Raw genomic sequence first — 19,297 nt, forward strand, 5'->3', positions numbered from 1 at the left:
ATGGCAGTGTTACATGAGTCAACAAGGGCAAACATCATCAACTTGTTCATGTCTCTCCCTCATCTACCTAACAACCAACACATGCCCAATTGTTTACTTTACAATTAGTAACTCTTTTCAAAAAGTAAAGTTGAGTCCACAAATGTATCACCACCAAACAATGGAATATAAGTCGTTTGATCAACACATAGATTTAGGAGCAAACGCTGCAAACTCATGTTAGAAGGAATTGATTTAACATGATCTAGGACAATACAAATCTTTCTCAAGTTGAAAAGCATTCAAAGACATCATTTTCCTACACGCTGGTTGATTCTGAGAATTAATACATAATAATGTTATAATCTAAATTTGTCTGTAACATAAATATAGGAGAATTTCCAATACATGCTACCGTTTCTTGCAAGCTCTCAAATTTTGTCACTACCGCGAAATAATGAACAAGTTAGTGATTAGAAATTATAATTTCTGGACTACATGAGTGTTGTTTTCAGTACACGCATTTTAAAATGTCAATAAATTGAAACAAAAAATTCGCACATACATTTTCACATGCTACGCATCAAAAAAGTGGTTTCATGAAAAATTGACTTATAGACAATGTCGGCACGATCCCAAGTACCCCAAGTTTACACAAAGTAAAACTACACCACCTCACTGGTTTGCTGATATGATGTGCAACAATGGGTTGAAAAAAAACTAATCATGAAGCAATTTTTTTTTGATAAAGGGAATATATTAATATCAAGAAGATACCAATTACACCCAGCCTCTGCAACAAGGCACCACCCTAATGGCACTACGGATGCACACAGCCAAAAAAAGGAAAAGAAAACTAAGAAAAAAAAGTCCCGCTACAGTATCTCGGGCCTAACAACAGCAATACATCCACCACCATGACAACACCTGAATTACAGACTCTCCAAAAAACGACACCTCCAAGAAGGGAACAGTGCTCAAACACCATCGTCGCCCGATCAAAGATCTTAGGTTTTCACCCTGAAGATAGTCTCCGCTCTCAAAACAATGCCTCCACCAAGGTCACAGCCAGGCACAACCAGGTAAGGCCAGATCTTGGGTTTTCACCCTGAAAGGTAGGACTCTGCGCTTCACATGTGTTGTCGCCCCCACTTTCATACCGCTGCTGTGAAGCCGGGACACCAAGCAAGCCCCTCAACAGCGCGGAGACTTGAACCTCCCTTAGCTAGTCCTCCCCTCCGGCCTTCATGAAATTCTCTTCTTCCGACTTTCATCATGGATCCATAGTCACTTGATGTCAACACAGAAAAAGAGCTTCGCGCCGCTCCCTCCAGAACCAAACGGTCGGAATAAACGCATGGGTGCGCACGACCGAATACCTCCGATCCAGCAAACTCCAGACAAAGCACTATTACATTCGCCGGCGGAGCCTTCCGGAACTCAACCCTCCAGCCAGATCACGAGTCCAGGCCTCCGGTAGGTCCTCCTCTTCACGCAAGAGAGGCCCTAGGACCGCCGCCTTTATTCAGGTCGGACCCCCACGTCGGCGACCATCCCGGGCTGGCCAACCCAACCCTCCACCGGCGACACCATCGCCGGCCTCCAAGCTCCTCCATCGCACCGTCGGATGGCGGTGATAGATCAAAGATCCACCACCCCCAACCACAGGCCGACCCTCTCCGGCGAAGAAGAGGCCACCTCCTCCGTCGAACCCAAGACTGCTGCCCCGGGCGCCCTCGTGTCGCGGAAGAAGCCCGAGATCGCCTCCACGCACCGACGAGAGGCGGGGGTGGGTGGCATGGCGCAGACCGAGGGCCTGGCCACCGCCCACCACCCGCCCCTGCCAGAGTGCTGCGGGAAGCCGACGGGAGGAGGGAGACCGCAGCGCCGCCCATCCCAACTGCGCCGGCCGGTCCGCCAGGGGACAGCCGTGCGGGAGGAGGGCCGCCACCGTCGTCGCCCATCCCACGCGCGCCTGCTCCGCCATGCCTCGAGGAGGTGGGATCCGGCCGCCGTTCTCCAAGCAGCGACGAGGAAGGGCCCCCGCCGCCGCCACACCCCGAGGGACTTTGCCCCGTCGGCGCTGCCGGCGGCGGCGGAAGGTGGGTGCGGGAGGGTTAGGTTAGGAGTGCGCTAGCTGCTGCTGTTAATCATGAAGCAATATGTACAGACCATAACAAAGTAATTCTACAACTGAGTTCCTTTTCTCTGCGGGTAAACGACTGGATACCTGATCATACACACGGAAAAAATCCGCTCCAGAGATGTTTGGGGTCTTCACCGAGTGAGCCACGACACCAGAGTGGTGCCCGAGCACCGTCTCTTCAGCACTGCTCCAGCGGGGGCAGAGCTAGTAGGGTTGGAGAGGCTTCCTCGCAGATCTGACGCAGCAGCCCAAACAGCCGGAGCGGTGAGCCGGCGGCACAGGCGACAACGGACCAGACAGACATGAAATCTGCTGACATGGCTACATACCGATCTTCCAGGACCTCGTTCATCTGATTCAACTGACATAGCTATAGCCAACTAGCAAACCCAACAATAAGTTAACAACATAGGGTATTCCAAAATTTATATAGCACTTCAACTTATTCTAGGCATACCTAAGTATAGTCGCAATCGTTGTAGTTTTGTCTTGCCACCTGGCAGCTTGAAGGCAAGTGTAATGCATGTATTCTGATCACAGAAAGTTCAAGCGTAACCATAACATAAGTACATATGCATACATCCTCAAGAATAATGCTGCAAAACAGGAGATGATTCACTGGAGAATCTGCTAGAATCTGCTTGGCAACGATACCGTGATTTTATGAAAAAAAGAGTGAGTTGTACAATTTTATGAAATAGTTCACCACCAGTGATAAATTCTAATATTATAAATATATTCTTTCGCCTTGCCAAAACCTATACATAGTAGACCGCCTTTTAATAATCCTATTGGTACTTAAAGAAAACTAATAAGAAATGTGAGCAATACCAACATCTCTCAGAAAGTAGATACAGTAACCTGAGAGTACGATGCCTAGTAAGCTTCATTATGAGCATCTACCCGAAAGTAGATACAGTAGCCTGACAATAGTAGGATGCCTAGCAAGCTTCATTATAGGTATCTCTCTTTTGATCTGCATAAAACAATCATCTAATTAAGATTTCATCCATTAGTGTGAAAATGGCACTCGCCCAACTAACTTATGCAGTTACACACCACAAAGGCAGTATTGTTTTACCAAAGAAGAGGCGGTTCAAATAATATTGTTCAAGCCCTACTGTCTATAATCATACATTAATTTGGCTATATTTTGTGAACCAGCGTCCAACATAAACAGAAAATTTAACAATGACTGAAGCACACAAGTGAACTTGGCATACATCCATCATCCATTCGAAAGAACCGGAAATTCAAAGAAGTTAGATATATGATTGCAGTGTACCACCAAAACAACAGATAAATATGAAAGAGAAAAAAACCAAACATTCAAAGTATGCTAACCAAGGGAAGCATTAGCATGCATATTCCTGTTTGTGTCGCTGATCACACCATGCCCATCAACTCCTTCCATTATTAAAAGGGACACAACATAGGAAATTTAAGTATCAGATGGCCCATGAATTCCCAAAAGGCTGCTTACATCAACAACAAAAAACAATGGGTGAGGAATGGTCATGCATGTTCGAATCAACAACAATCGTAGTTTGCTAATAAGTTGAAAATTTATAAGATCAAAGAATACCTGAGTTATCCCGCCACCTAATCTATTCTTTAAGTCCATCATTTTCTCTAGTTCCTTCTCCAGTGTTGCTGGGAACTGCAGCAATCTTGAAGTATCCATGTAGGAGCACTATTAGAAAAAACAATAGTGTAACCCATTGTCCGAACTAACCTGTTGTAATAGGAAAAAAAAGTTTAGCAAGTTCCAGTTGATTCAGCATTAACAACAACCATATAACGTTTTTAGATACACCTGAAAGGCACGTGGGATAAGCTCGGCCTGAAATGGACCAAGAATAATTTAACCTATTACTTCCAGTATACTAAAAGAATAAAGGTCATCCTATTTTCCACCGTAACAACCACCTATGACCTATGGCACGGGATTCAGATGTCACAATAACCTTGGTCAGACTTAGCGATGTATATATTATATACTCTGCTAGTCTACTCTATCTAAACATCTTGTTCAGAATTACATCACAAGGTCACAAGTATTAATTCATTATCCACCATATTGAGGGAATCTCACAAATTCACAAACCAGTGAAGGCATCATCAAAATATTCTATATTTAAGAAGAAAGTTTGAGACACCACTATAACCAAGCAAAGAAATGCAGCTAGTACACAAAAACATGGCACCGGAAATCCAGAGGATTACCTAATTAATCAAACAAGGACAAGTGCAAGATACTTACCAATGTTAGTAGATGCTGAAATCCAAAGAAACAAATCCACTCCAGCAGCAATACTATTAAACCTGACCAAGTAAACACTTTTCATAAGAATAGGATTCCAAACCAACAATTAAAACCACATTTTATAAGCAGTTACTATTTTCTTTCTCATCTGTTCAGATTAGAACTTGATAGCTCCAATGACTTGTAAATGAAAAGAGAACATGTTCATTTGACGTAAGAAACCAAATCATAGCTGGTTTAGCAACACAAATACAAAATAATGACAAAAAAAGAGCCGCACCCAAATGGACATGGTGCAACTAAGTTCAATGACACATGATAAATTAGAACGCCCCATTATACCACTCAACAAAATCATTCCAGGCTGTGATATATCTATTAAAAATGAGGTAATAGCACCGGACATACAACAACTTGCATGGTGGGTGCAAATTCATACAATAACTTGAAAAATGTGGTAAGGTAGTACACCAACTTGTCATTGAGGTTCAAATCAGTACAAAACCATTGTAGACATTACACGTGACAGTGTATTTTTGCGAAAAAACCCTCGTACAATTTTTCTCACCTAAGTGTCCTCCGACCTCTTTTCCCCAATATTCATTGTGTTACCGCCATGATCATCGGCGCCGTCGCTCTCCGTTGCGTCCTTCTTTTCATTGGCGGCTGGTCCGCGCACACCCGTTCTATTACCTGCCGATGAGCGGTGAGCGAGTCGGCATCGGCAATCAAAGTTGAGGGCTCCTTGGCGCCCGCTTGGCTTCTGCGCCTCAACCCCGTTGGCTCCGTGGACTAATCCCCTGTTTCAGGGAGAAATTCTTGATGAAGCAGATATATTATGATGTCAATCAACACATTTGAGGCACTATATAACACTGTGCTTTCTTAGTTCCTTGTGATTTAAATAGTTAGTTTTATCTGGAGTTGGCGAGGCACTCCGTCGCGGCCGGCCGTCGGTTTCATCGTTGCAGGCCGGCAAGCCGAGCGCATGTAGCAGAAGCCTACGACGCTGGGGGACTCCACTTCAGCGCCTGCTCACTCTTGTCATGACGGGATAGCTCATGAGGCCCACGACCTGCTCCACGCGGGCGGCGAAGGCTGATGTGTCATCGGAACTCTCATCAGAGAGGACCAACGCGATGCCGTCTCCCGGCTCCTCCGTTTTCCCTATGGCCCCCAGTTCCTCCGTGCCCTGCTCTCTGTTGCCCTCCTTTTTGTCGATGTTGCGGGAGGCGCCGTCCATCGGAGTACATCGTCGTCGCTGGAGTGCCACCACCGGTCCTCTGCGCTCGTACAGGGGTGGGCAGACGCCTGCATCTACGAGCTCCCTGGCGGCTTTCTGGCACCCTGTGTGGAGCCGTGTATGTCGCCGCCCTCGCAGGGCATGACCGCCACTGCACGCCTGTCGACAACCGCCGGAGCCTTCCAGCTCGGTGCCCTGCCCGGTGTCAGGCACCACCGGCCCTGTATGTCCCCCGTGGACGTGGAGGCAGAAAAGAGCGACATGGTGTCGGCTGGGAGGTAGAGCCGGTTCACGCGCCAGTCCGCCACACCGCCAACGCGCCGTGCAAGAGTGAGTACCCGACGAGGACCGCGTTGATGGTCTAATCTAGGGGAGAAGGGAAAAAGAGGAAAGGGGCACAATCACAAGAGAAAACATGCCGCGGTTATTTATAGAATTCACGTGTCATGTCTAGAGCAGTTTTGTACTGATTTGCACCTCAATGACAAGTTTATGTACTACCTGACCACATTTTTCAAGTTATTGTATGAATTTGCTCCCACCACGCAAGTTTTTGTATGGCTGGTGCTATTACCTCATTAAAAATCATTCCAGAATTTGTTGTATCTGAAGCAGCAAACAATGGCATTTGTATAGTGAAAACGAAACCTTTCCTTGGTATAATAATCTAGCCTCCCGGGTCGCCTCGCGGGCGACTCCGGAGGTCCCGCCGCCACCACCAAAACACCTCATCCCAGCCGTCCCATCACCCCGCCGCCGCCGGAGGAGGTCGTCCGACGGCGGACGGCGGCGGCGAGGCGTCCCTGCAGGTTCTTTTTCCCTGCCCTGGTGATTTTCCCTATCTCTGGATCTTCCAAATCCTTGGCTGGCTCACGCCTCGGGAAGGTGATCGATCTTCATCACGATGCACGCCGGCCGGGGTCAGATCAACCTGATCTTAGCAGCTGGATATGGCGCATCTGGCTGCTGATCCATGCTATATCTCCGTTGAAGCCAGACCAACGTGAGGTCTACCTCCATGTGGATCTGGCAGGTTGGAGGTTGTGAAGGACATGCATGCCAACGTGTGGTCTACAGATTGCAATTAACATCCAGGCCAACCGCTTGGAGGCGTCGTTGAAGCTGACCGCTGGCACGCCGCGTTGACACCTTCATTGCTATGCAGCGGCATCATTGTCGATCTGTTCGGTTGAAGGCGCACGCAGCGGCCACCATGTTCACTGCTATGCAACGCAACTTGTTATGGCTGATCTGTTTGGCTCTAGGCTCCGGCGTGGCGGCACCATCCATTGATGTGGTTCTAGGCCACACGAAGCCCCACTTTTTCACCGCCATTGGGTACGTCTACTATGATTACCATGGTGAATTTGTGACTGAGGCCAATACGTCATGGGAGATGCTCATATCTCTCTCTCGCCAAGACGAGGATCTTCCTTATGCATGTCTATCTGGATTTGGCTCGATGTTGAGTTTCGGAAGGCTCCGCTTGCAAATGTAACAGTGCTCGTGCCTGGAGTTTGCTGGTTTGGGAGGTATTCGATCGTGCGCACCCATGATTTTATTCCGACCGTTTGGTTCTGGAGGGAGCGACGCGAAGCTCTGTTCTGTGTTGCCAGTAGATGACATTCTAGTCCATGGTGTATCAGAGACAGAGAATTTTTGAAGGCCGGATTGGAGGACTAGCAGCGGAGGATCGAATCGTGATGTTGTTGAGGGATTTTCTTGGTATTTTGGGTCTCGTAACAGCAGTATGCAAGTGGGGGCAGCAGCACAGGTGAAGTACAGAGTCTTACCTTTCAGGGTGAAAATCCAAGGTCTGACCTTAAATGGTTGTGCCTGGCAATGGTTTTGTTGAAGGCATTGTTTTGAGAGCGGAGACTATCTCCAGGGTGAAAACCAAAGATCTTTTGATCGGGCGACGACGGCGCTTGTGCACTGTTCCCTTCTTGAAGACGTCGCTTGTGGAGAGCCTGGATTTTAGGTGTTGTCTTGGTGGTGGTAGTACTGTTGTTGCTAGAACTGGAGTACCTAGCGGGACTTCTTTTTCTTAGTTTTCCTTTTCTTTTTGGCTGTGTGCATCCGTACTACCATTAGGGTGATGCGTTGTTGCAGAGGCTGGGTGTAATTGATATCTATCAATATTAATATATTCCCTTTATCGAAAAATATGCTACATAATTTTTTGCAAAGCGTAGAGAAAAAAGTGAGCATCGGGCCCAAGCAGAACTCTATATTATTGAAGAATTCTTAAGCAGTCAGATTTGGATAAGAAAACGTAGAGTTGCAGATAGCTAGGAAGATTAGAGGAGTTGCCCTATTTGCTATAGTGCAGGCGCATCTACTGTTGGCACTTCTGTAATGAGCATGTCCATATCCTCCTTCTCTAGACTTTGGTTGCAACAAATATTCTGCTACACCCCACCCCTAGCTATGTGAAGAACTCCTTTTGTTGCCCTCGGAGACAATCAAACCCCCTAAAATGGCAGAGGGATACGGCGCTGCGGATAAGAATGTATCGCGGTAGGTACCTACAGATCTTACCGGGGAAGATATTTTGGGGCGCGTATCGACGGAAGTCGAACTCGAGGCTCACCCGAGGTCCGCCAAGGCGGCGGACGGAGATCACTGCCCCTGCTTCGCCTGCAGTTGTGGGAGGAACTGAACAACGTGTCGTCGTAGTTCAGGAATGCGGCTACCCCTCTTTTCCTCCTCCCGACCCTGCTCCTTTGTGGCGACATTGTCGACGAAGAAGACGGGCGACGAGACAAGACAAGGATCTGCAGGGGCATGGAGTGAAAGGGGAGAGGTAGCGGGCAAGGATAGAGGGAGGGAAAAGTGGCGGCGGCTCGCTCGAGCATGGGAGAGAGGGCGGACGGCGGAGGAAGGACGACGTAGAGATAGCGCGGGATTTGTTGGGCCCATTTGTGCGCAGCGACGCGCGACGGGTGACGACGAAAGGGCAAGACGTAGTGGCAGAATAGGGAACATCTTCCGGAGGTGCCGTGGCACACGCGTGCATATACACCCATTATAGAAAATAAAAAAACAATTTTAAAAATGTCAAAAAAATCTGACATAAATTTTTGGTATACATCGTGACATCCTATGTTCGTTCACAAGTTTTCGTGGAAAAACAACATTTTGTGTGGTGTGTACAAAAAAGACAAAAAAATGTCCTGTACGTAGTCGTGTTACAGCATCAAAATTTGTCTTTTCTACATGAGCCACAGAAAAATGTTTTTTCTTTTGAAAACTTGTGTACCAACATAAAATGTCTAGATGTACATGTAAAAATTTAGTTTAAATTTTTTTAATACTTTAAAATGTGGATTCACATAATAAGAGCATATGCTCCTATGAGCCAAAGTGCATTTCCCACATCTTCCTCCTTTTAAGTAGTGTAGATAGTGTAAATGTAGATAGATGTAGATTGTATTCTTTATGGAGTACCAAATTTAGATATCCTACATATTCACTCGTGTTAAATTCGAATTATGTAATGCAGCATGAGACTTGATCGTGAGCAATTATGTCTTGTCGAATCATTTTATTTAGGCATGAAAAACCATCTGTGTCAATTGCTGACGCATTTCAATGTCAAGTTTTGTATGTCCAACTTTTTCCAGTTAGGAGATTTCTTTAATCAAATTTTATATTACCAACTTCACCTAAGTGTGTATGAGCACAATTCATGAATTCGACAAAGTTATTTCCTCCCCCTCCCACCATTTAATATCCATATAACTTGCTTGTAAATACTTTTAGTATAACACAAAATTTCCGTAGAGGCCTCCTCTACGGTTTTCACACTAAAAATAACATTATAATATTGATAAAGACATATATCATATTTGTTAAGTTAATTTTTATTACAATAAAATACACATGTTTTCCCTATTACATTTACATCCATTTTTATCGCTGATTTTTATTTTTAGGATAATTTTCATTTTTAATATAAGCAGATATGCATTTGATGTTAAATGCTCTATCATAAGCCATGCCTATGTTTCCTATGAGATCACTATGATAAGCAATTAAGTATTCCTCTTTAACTATGTAGGTCAGATTCAAATAAGTATTCCTTTTTTACATAACCTAAAAATATTCCAAATACGTATTTTAGAAAGTTTGATAGCAACATAAAAAAGTAAACTTGGATTTGTTGAAAGTAATGTATGTATAAATTTATCGAGCAACAATCAACGGAAATTAATAGTTTTCTCGTATGTATGTAGGTAATGCATTACCCCTTTGTTTGAGTTATAGTTCTGATATTTTACATGAACTAACTAAAGAAATAATAAGTGTATACAGCCAATGTACACAACATGCGAAGTTGTCAAAAAAATGTACACATTGTACGCGAATGTACGCAGCACACAGTCCTAATTTGTCATTCGTAACTCCTCACAGGCTCACACGCATGCATCCACAGTACTCGGTGCTCACCCACATCAGATCCCCTTTTCGTCCCCCTTCTGTGACGCTACCGCTGCTCTTCTTCTCTTCAATTCCGACCGCCGGAGGCATGAATCGATGCATTGGAAGGTATAATAGCTGCCCCCCCATGGGGGATTCACAGCGATGTGAGCTTCTCAGCCGTCGGATCAACCCATCTGGGAAATCGCAGCCGTTTATTCTGGGCACTCCTCTCACTAGCTAACTCCATACAATGGCCAATTGTTACCCGCCTCTGGCTGCATATGGGCCCCACCTTTACGGGCCCCGCACGTCAGCCGCTGCGACTGGGATATCTGTTGGTGCGCATTGGCGTCTGGCACTGGATCTCAACCCGCAGGGTATTTTCGACATTTCAGCGTGGCCTGGTATAAAAACGAGCTCCCAGGGTAAAGAAAACCCTAGCCGCACCGCGCCCCCGCCCCACGCCCAGCCCCTGCCGCGCTCCCGCCGCCGCCGCCGCCGCCTCGCGCCCCCACCCCCGCTCCTGCCCCTTTCTCGTCCCCCGCCGCCACGCCTCGAGCCGCCGCCTCGCGCCCCGCCGCCTCGCCCGTCCTCCTCTCCGTCCCTCTCCCTCACGTGTGTGTCAGCCGGCGACGCTCCATCTCCTTCCCCACTCTTCCTTGCCGGTAGGAGGAAGATGACGCGGGAGCAGCACCTTCTCCGCCGGCGACGCTCCATCTCCGCCGCCGCGGGAGGAGCAGTGTGTGTGCGCCGCGGGTGGAGGCGGCGCTGCCGGTGGTTTCGCGGGCGCGCAGGGGTGGCGCCGCCGGTGGAAGCGCGAGCACGCGGGAGCAGCGCCGCCACGGCTACCGACGGAGGATCACCGCTGTGTCGCGGGCGCGCGGGAGCGGCGCCGCCGGTAGAGGCGCGAGCACGAGGGAGCAGAACCGGCACTGCAGGTCGTCGACGGTTCATTTTGGCAAGCTACATAATCTCACACCCTCTCTTTTCAAGTGTTCCTCGTCTCTATTTTCGTGGTCACGGCAATCGGGCAGCATGGCGCGTGCGGCGGCAGAGCGCATGGTGCCTGCGGCCAGTCACAGCTCCCTGCGTTGCTTGTCCGGTTTTTTGCTAGATTGATTAGCTAGCTAGCTCCATATCTAGATCTGTGGCTTGTAGTGTGATTTTTTTGCTAGATGGATTTGCTAGCTACCTTCATTACCTAGATCCATGGCTATGTGATTCTTTTGGTAGCACATGCTCAAGCTCTTGGCTAGATTAGCTTGCCGTGTGATTTTTTTCATAGCACATGGTCAGATTCTTGGCTACATCGATTAGCTAGCTAGATCCATTATCTAGGTCCATGGCTCTATGATTGTTTTGGTTAGCACATGCTCAAGTTGTTGGCTTGCTTGGTCTAATTTGACTCTATATTATGGGCAGGTAGCAGAGAAGATACGTGACTTGAAGTTGATATTTGGCATGATGGCATCGACACTTGAGGTGATTTATCTTTCTTTTCTAGATTTCCTCTTAGATGACCGCTGCAATGCCGCTTGTTTATTTGGTATGCAATTCCTAATATCGCCGAATTATTGTCTTCTTTTTCAGTGCCGAGCTTTCTAATTATCTTTGAGCATGGAGGAAGACGAACTGACAAATACAAGTGTGAGGTGAACATTATTCCTAACTGAGCATTTTTTTACTTATTTTATCCCTCTTTTGATTTTCTTCTTAAATGTTATTTATTTCTCTGTAATGAAGCACTTTTATTATCGAATGAAAAGTTAGTTGTTGATGTAAAGGATCTTATTTTCCCCTTTGGGGGTCGACGGTGTACTACAAAATTGCTCTAGAATATTGCTAGAATAGTTCTTATTGTTATATAAGAAGTGCAGATTCAGCGACATGCATATGTGGTGCTTCTGTGGTCTAACATGTTTTGGAATCTAATTGTTTCTTCTTTGTGGTGTTCTTTAGGTGAGCAACAGTGTTTTAGCAGTCAATTATGTAGTAGCCTATACAAGTTCTATAGATCAACAGAAGGTTATGAATTTAATGCTTTGGAATGTTACTGCTAATAGGAAATGCGAGATTTACTTTTCCCAACTTCCTTTGCATCTTCGCATATAACTGAATATGGAGTATTTCTTCTTTCAACGTGCATCAATTAAATTTGCAAGTTAATCAAGTTTTCAAATTTATTCGCAAAAGAAGGTTTTCAGATTGTGGCCAAACATAGGATAGGCTTGGGTACCTTTCATTTCACTGGTGGACATGATGCACATTCCAGTAGAGCATATCCACAAATAATTTTAGGCTAATGTTTGTGTTTCCCGTTAATTTCAGGCGCACACGTGATGGTGCTCACTTGTGCAGTATTGCAATGGTCAGCGGCAACATTCCATGCCGCGTGCAGATAAAAAATCTCCAGCACCTATCAGTTGGTTCCCTCGAGCCCCAGGTATTGTTTATACTACACAACAGGAATAAATTTTATCATGGATATGTAGTATATCACATTGTTATTTTGGCAACTCAACCCCATCTCCCCGCTAGGTAATAATCTGTTGCCTATAATCTGTTTATCATGGAACAAGTAAGCCCTATGTGTTTCCTCAATCGCCGCTTATCCATAATAGATTTTCATGAAACGTCAGTATAACAGTTTTCAAATAGTTTATCAGTGCGATATTCATACTCCTTTTTTTGCAATGTGCCACAGTCAGCAGTAAGTTCAGTTGTACTTGTGATTAACTAATGGTTTGCTCATGTTTTCATTTGGGGTATACTTGTGCTGCAGGTGTTGAGATGCATAGGTCGGCAAGTCTGTTGGCGTTAAAGGGGTAGGAGGTGTTGTTCAAGTATGATGTTGAACATCAGCATGCTCTGAGGCTGATTGGTTCATACCATCAGCGCATAAACCCGATGGCTGGACTCTCCAGCAATCCCATGAGATGGACATGTGAGCTGCATTTGACCGTTGATTGTTGATCTTTGTCAAAAACCCAAAACTGATAACCCTATAATAGTTAATTCATATGGTCAGAGGTAACTTTTCGAAACTCATGTAATTACTTTAGTTTTGAAAGTGTGCATGACAAGCATGGCACTGTATTATATGTACAGGTAGAATGCTAAGAATTATGTTAGAAAATTAGATTTTAGTAGTTAAGTAAATTTCATTGAAGTATGCTAACAAGGCGGGCAGAAAATTGTCTCCTGTTGCAGCACAATCGTGCAACTTATGTGGATGTTTTTTTTCCATTTCTTCTTTGCTTCCATTATGAACGGTCATGTGTGTTTTTCACTTGCTTAGTCGTAACACATTGAGTCCCAGATCCAGGAGATCCAAAAAAAAAAAAATCCAGCATATAAGAATAAAATATATTGGTTCCTTATCCTTTTTTACATGACTGAACTACTGCTTTAAATCTATTTTGAAGTAGTTCCTTATCCTTTTTTACATGACTGAACTACTGCTTTAACAGGTGTTTTACTTGAACACAGATTGATATAGGAGGTGAAGCATTTGAACATTGAAGTCTTCAGAGCATAAACGCCTGAAATTATTGCTGAAGTAAATCAGGAAGGTTATCTTGCAGCTTCATGTGCTATTTTTTTATCCTCTGAAAGTATATGCAGTATTATCAGTGGTGAGCGCACATTGCACTACTTCAGTGTAGAGATAAGACAGGATTGGTTTTCTGAATGTATATCATGTAATATCTAAATTGGTAGCTACTCCAGCTGTTTTATGATTCTGTCTTGCATTGAATTACTCTATTAGTTTTTCTGTGAATTTAGCTCCTAAGACCCATTGTCTTTTGAGGTGGTTGAGGATTTGTCTATACAAGCAAATGTACCTGTCAGCAATTGAAGAGGTACCACAGTCGGGTTTTTTTTGCGGCAAGGAAGGTTATGTTGCAGCTTCATGTGCTATGTTTTTATCCTCTGAAAGTATATGCAGTATTATCTGAGGTGAGCGCACTTTGCACTGCTTCAGTGTAGAGATAAAATAGGAGTGGTTTTTTGAATGAATATCATATAATATCTAAATCGGTAGCTAATCCAGCTGTTTTGTGATTCTGTCTTGCATTAAATTACTATGTATATTAGTTTTTCTCTGAATTTAGCTCCAAATGAACGTTTGAGATGTGATAGATTGGAAGCTGAATCAATGTGTATATTTGATTTTTTCTACCTGGTAGTTCCCGATAGTATTTTTTCCCTTCACTATATGAGCGTGAGACCTTCTGGTTGATGCAGATGCTAATTTGCATGGAGCGTGCCTCAGTTCTGCTGGCCTCCTCCGCTTATTCTCTCCTAGCCAATGGAGCATAGCACGTAGCAGCGCAGATCGTAATGACGCAGGCGAGCTAGCTTCTTTAAATTTCTTTGCTTCTCCTTTTATATTTATTATCCTCTCTTTCTATCATTGCTTTGCATATGGGGTCAGCAACATTTCGTTTTTGTTGAAATTGCCTGGGGCTATTTGGGCTACGGCTACTGACTAAACCGTTGATGCACTCTTGACAGGAGTTCACAATGATTCACGACAATACCGGTACTTCAGCATCCCCAAACAAGTAAGCAGATGTTGCTGTTAGTTATGATTAAATATGTGAGCAGAGTAATTTGGAGGGCATCATATTTGTCCCCAAGGCACATCATTGTGGTGGAGCGGTGAAATCTCCCCATAGGTTGCACATAGCAAGAATTGTTGCAAAGGTTGTTAGAGCTGCTGAATCGTCGCGGATCCTTATTTTTGGGGGTTTAGCTTTGAGTCTTTCTCTGGCTCTAAGCTAGAGCGTTTTGCTTATTGTCGCACTTAAAAAGTAAGAAGCCTATAAAAAATGGGTCTCGCAATTGAATTTACACTGCAACTGAATTGGGCTCTTCTGTTTTTGCGATTTCTATTGATACTTTGGGCCTTTTTTTATTTTGGACGTTGTCCTCATCGGTGCAAGTTTTGGAATTTTGGCGATGTCTTGATTAACACACAGCCGTACTAACTTGGGTTACACTGTTGTGCTGGACCTTTATTCTGGTGTTCATTCTGTTAAGGCACATTAGTAAATAGTGGTTGCTCGCAAGGGTGTTGTGACTGTTTGTTATCTCATCTTTAAAAGATTCAAGGCCATCGGGCGATATGTCATTGATTTTATATTCTCATGAATGAAACTAGAAACCTTTTACAGGACGACAACAATGTGTCCTTCACTTCGGTACCAAAGATTCTTCGAGCATAATGGAACTTCTGCGGTTCATGCAAGGTAAGCATGGTTTAAGCAAACAATTCTTTAGCATTCAGATATTGCGTTGACCTATCTTTGGATCATAATATTTGTCAATTAACTTGTGCGGGCTGCCGTGCAGGTCCGCCGATCTCTTACCATTGCTGCCGCGGGAAAGGGAGAGCGCGAGAACTGGCAACGGCCACTGAAAAATTAAAGAGCACCGGTAGGTCCATCCACCCCCGCTCTCGACAGACTCCACTCTGCTCTGATGCCATCGTCTGCTCCAGCGGCAGCATGGCCGGAGATTGTCGTCCTCTAGCAATGCCAACTAGCTCCAGGCCTCTCTCTCTGTGTAGTCAGACACGGTACCATGCTTGTGTATAGTTACTACTTAGGTGGAGGAATTAATCAACTGAGAGAGATAATAGTTACTTGGCTGCAGTGTTAGAGCTAGAACCTATGCTTCCTGACTTTAGAACCGCAATGAAAATAAAAGCAATGTCATTGTGTTTTCTCGAAAAAAGAACCTATGCTTCCTGACTTTAGTTTGCTGTAGGACATTACTGAAAATTCAGTGGAGGTGTATTAACAGTATACCATTACTAAATATTCTTGTCTGACACGATTAATATTGTTGCTACTTTACTTTGACATGTGCAGAATATTGTCGTCAGCTTGTTCCAACTTTTGAGTAGGATAATAACCGGGGAAAGTTGCTGTTTTGTAGCACTGTTGGCTATAACCATTTGTTTCTTATGCATGTGTTTATAGTAATAAATCAGTAGCTAAGTCATTTACTATTTAGATCAGTAAAATGGCCAAATATTTTTACTTGAATGATTATGTGAGAATAGATTGATGTTGCAGAATTTGAGTGTGAAATGCTACAATTTCAATGTTTTCCTCCTGCTTTCATGTTGATTATTCCCAACATCTACATGTTGTTCTATATCATATAGATCTCCTATATCATGTAGACCTACCTAGACAGTACCTAATGGCACGATTCGATTATCCATTAGACACTTTTAGTTATGTTTGCTAAATGATGTGTCGACAAGCCTTCAAATGCTGCTTTTGCGCCCTATATTTTGTCAGGGGAATTGCACTTATCACCCTTAGATACATCCTACTACAATGAAAACAGCCTAAGTGAATTTTGGTTGATTCATGTTTATGAATTGCCACACACTATGTGTACTCTATTTTCGTGTTTCTGCCATATCTACTTAGCACTTTTGTTTACTCAGCTTTGATTGCTTCTATTTAAAATCATGCAATGCTACTCCTTTCATAGTCACACTAACCAGCTTATCAAGAATAATAGGAGGATTCTGAAATAGCGTTTTATCATTGATTTATATAAATTCTAACATAGCGTTTTTCACATCTTATTAATGATCATTAGTGCGAAAGACCAGTACTGCACGCCAAGCCACGTACCTTGCCTCTTGAATATCCTTCTCCTTTTGTACTTAGTCCTTCATGCTCCTAACTTGAGAAAATTCGTTCCAAACCATCCATGTCTTGAACATTTATATATATATATATTGTTGTGCACTCTTGCATTGTATACAATATTGTATATTATCTTTTCGTTTCGACATTTTTGTCGATTGTTCTACACTATATATTAGTTATGGTATTTTACAAAATGATTATCAAGATGAAACTTGAGGAACGCGGGGCACACCTCAAAATCCATAACCTGCTGATTTTTGCGTTCTATAGACTGTACTGCCGGTGGCGCTGCTCATGTTTGTTCAGACTGGTTTCTGGTGAGATCATGAGAACACAAGATGGCATGTATGTGTAAGGACACACATCGTAAATATCGTAGCTGCAAACAAACATATGCTTAATCTGAACCTTTTGAGGCTTTTCACTAGCATATTTCATATAATAATTAAAATCGTTTCAATATGTTCCTTCTCTATCCCATCGGATTTCAAAATTGAAGATTTCAGTGTTCAAATATCATGTCTCTTTATGTATCAGCTATTCGTATGATTGCATCACATGGCACAGTAGTAAACTCTGACTCGATTTTGTTTCAACTATTTGCAGTTTCTATTTCTTGGTTAGGCTGCTTGGGTCCTGGATGGAAGGCCCAGAGGTGTAAAGGCGAAAAATTCGATGGAAAACACAAAGAACGAGGATGAGCTTCAGAATTTATGCAGCTTCTTATGTTAATTACACCGAGTATAATATAAGAAATGTGTTATCATATTGGCAGCTATTTTTACCATCGTTATAAAACAAATATTGGCATGAGCTCTACGGGGTCGTGCGCCAAGGCGCACATCTAAATCTAGTGTAAGAACAATACGGTGCTCCCAATGGCCTGCAGCCATTGCTCAGGGAAGGGGGCTACACATCTGCCGAGCCGTGGCACCGAAGCAGAGCTGAATGCGCCACCGCGACGTCTTTGACGATGGTAGCGGCGTCACCATCCGTCTTGTCGCTTCTTGGTGAAGGAAACCACATCGTCGGAGCCTCCGCTGCCTCTCCAGGCGCATGCATGGCCGCAGCATCAGCTACTTTGTTGAGCGAGGAAGAGAAAGCATGACCATGTGGTGCTGGCATGTTGGCTCTGTTTCCGCTGATGTGCTGCTTCTCCCCGCTGGACAAAAATCAAAGGTTATATTCTTCGCTTGTACCTAGCTCATCTGCTTACTCCGCTAGTTCGCTTAATTACTGGAATTTATGCTGGTCAATCTTACCTACAAAGCTTGATTATTTTCTCTCCATAATATAAAATCTTCATTCTCTTTGTGTAGAGATCACTGACGTTCTGAAACAGATGCACAGCGAGATGATCAAGCAATCGGTGGCAAAAAGGAATCGATCTGAAGAATCATATGTAAATTTGCTAGTACTTTTTTGAAAAAAACTCATCATAAGTTTCGTCCAAGATGCTAACTCGTCAACCATGCCACTCATACATAGCATTAATTTAAAACTTTGTACTATCACGAATTACTTCTATAACTAAACAACCAAACTTCATTAAAAACTGCTGAAAGATAACAGATCGGTACTGATCTTAATAAAAAAAAAGCACTGTAAAAGAAAATATAAATACAGATTCCAAGGTTAAAAAATAGCAGGTTAGCAACAGAAAACAGAGAAAACTGTCTATAAGCAGTGCGTGCAGAACATTTATGCTTGGGAATATGGCTTCCTGTCGTTTTAGCCCCTATCAAAGTTTAAACTATCACCCAGACTGTACATTCCAAGAAATTGTACAAAGAATTCTTTTCTTGGTTATAGGTACCAGACATCAAACTTATGGACAAAGTAGAAAAAAATCTTGCGTATCTTGGATTCTACAAAATTTCTATATTAATTTTGATAATGTTGTCGGTCATTATTTTCCAATTTTACTTCTATTTTTACCAAAAGCCAGAATAGACTTTTATCTAACTTGTGGACCTGTGATCTAGGCAGCTGATGTGTTGGGCTAGCAATCAGAGCACTTGAAGAATGGTCATAGTAACAGCCAATCAGAAGCAAAAGAAGAGAAGCCTTACCGTGGATATCAAGAGAGGAGGAAACAACCAATGGGCACCGGGAGACAGGAGAGAAGCCTCATATGCCAGTGAAGATCACACATGTAAAGCGAACAGGCTCGCTAGATAATACCATCTTGCTGTAGAACAAAGAGGAATGGCTCGGTGGGAGATGGAGAGCCGAAGCAGATCGAGGTAGTCTGACGGCCAGCTTGAGCACATCCCATGCGCAATGCTGCTTCCCGCCTCACCATTCTCCACCAAGTAGATGCTACAGGTACACCGCCCTCATCTATTGCAAACATTTTCACACATTTTCTTGATATTAGTCCTGAGATAGCAATATAGAACGGTCCATCTGTGGGCAGGGTCTCTTTATCCAGTTGAATGGCGCGTCTTATCTGAAACAATGACAAAATGTACTACGTGTTACACTTTGAAAAAAAACGAAAACGAAAACCTAACAATTCAACCTAATCAGAACAGTATTTCTTGATTCACTTCAAC

The 19,297-nt window shown here is 43.9% G+C and overlaps 3 long non-coding RNA genes across 10 annotated transcripts; 2 read left to right on the forward strand and 1 right to left on the reverse strand.

Annotated features, from left to right (window-relative positions):
- Positions 1-855: 855 nt before the first annotated feature.
- Positions 856-8,533, reverse strand: LOC127330635 (uncharacterized). 3 transcript variants are annotated; one of them, XR_011752588.1, is made up of 6 exons: positions 8,176-8,533; positions 4,389-4,450; positions 3,711-3,860; positions 3,470-3,600; positions 2,583-3,101; positions 856-2,505 (listed from the first exon to the last, which is right to left on the reverse strand). It is a non-coding gene; the product is annotated as an uncharacterized lncRNA (long non-coding RNA). The 3 variants fall into 3 exon arrangements; XR_007869364.2 differs by having other exon boundaries at positions 2,583-2,655; positions 2,987-3,101; positions 3,470-3,860; XR_007869363.2 differs by having other exon boundaries at positions 3,470-3,860.
- A 2,045-nt stretch (positions 8,534-10,578) lies between these two features.
- LOC127335964 (uncharacterized) lies at positions 10,579-17,552 on the forward strand. 6 transcript variants are annotated; one of them, XR_007873104.2, is made up of 12 exons: positions 10,579-10,997; positions 11,482-11,541; positions 11,650-11,711; positions 12,388-12,502; positions 12,842-13,089; positions 13,530-13,694; positions 13,871-14,019; positions 14,308-14,412; positions 14,578-14,627; positions 15,240-15,314; positions 15,418-15,501; positions 17,346-17,552. It is a non-coding gene; the product is annotated as an uncharacterized lncRNA (long non-coding RNA). The 6 variants fall into 6 exon arrangements; XR_011752589.1 differs by having other exon boundaries at positions 10,580-11,017; XR_011752592.1 differs by having other exon boundaries at positions 10,580-11,017; positions 12,842-13,003.
- Positions 17,553-17,599: 47 nt separating this feature from the next.
- LOC127335966 (uncharacterized) lies at positions 17,600-18,964 on the forward strand. The gene is made up of 3 exons (XR_007873111.2): positions 17,600-17,918; positions 18,059-18,141; positions 18,725-18,964. It is a non-coding gene; the product is annotated as an uncharacterized lncRNA (long non-coding RNA).
- Positions 18,965-19,297: the final 333 nt, after the last annotated feature.

This window comes from Lolium perenne, chromosome 2 (genome assembly GCF_019359855.2).
Source record: "Lolium perenne isolate Kyuss_39 chromosome 2, Kyuss_2.0, whole genome shotgun sequence".
Classification (NCBI taxonomy): Eukaryota; Viridiplantae; Streptophyta; class Magnoliopsida; order Poales; family Poaceae; genus Lolium; species Lolium perenne.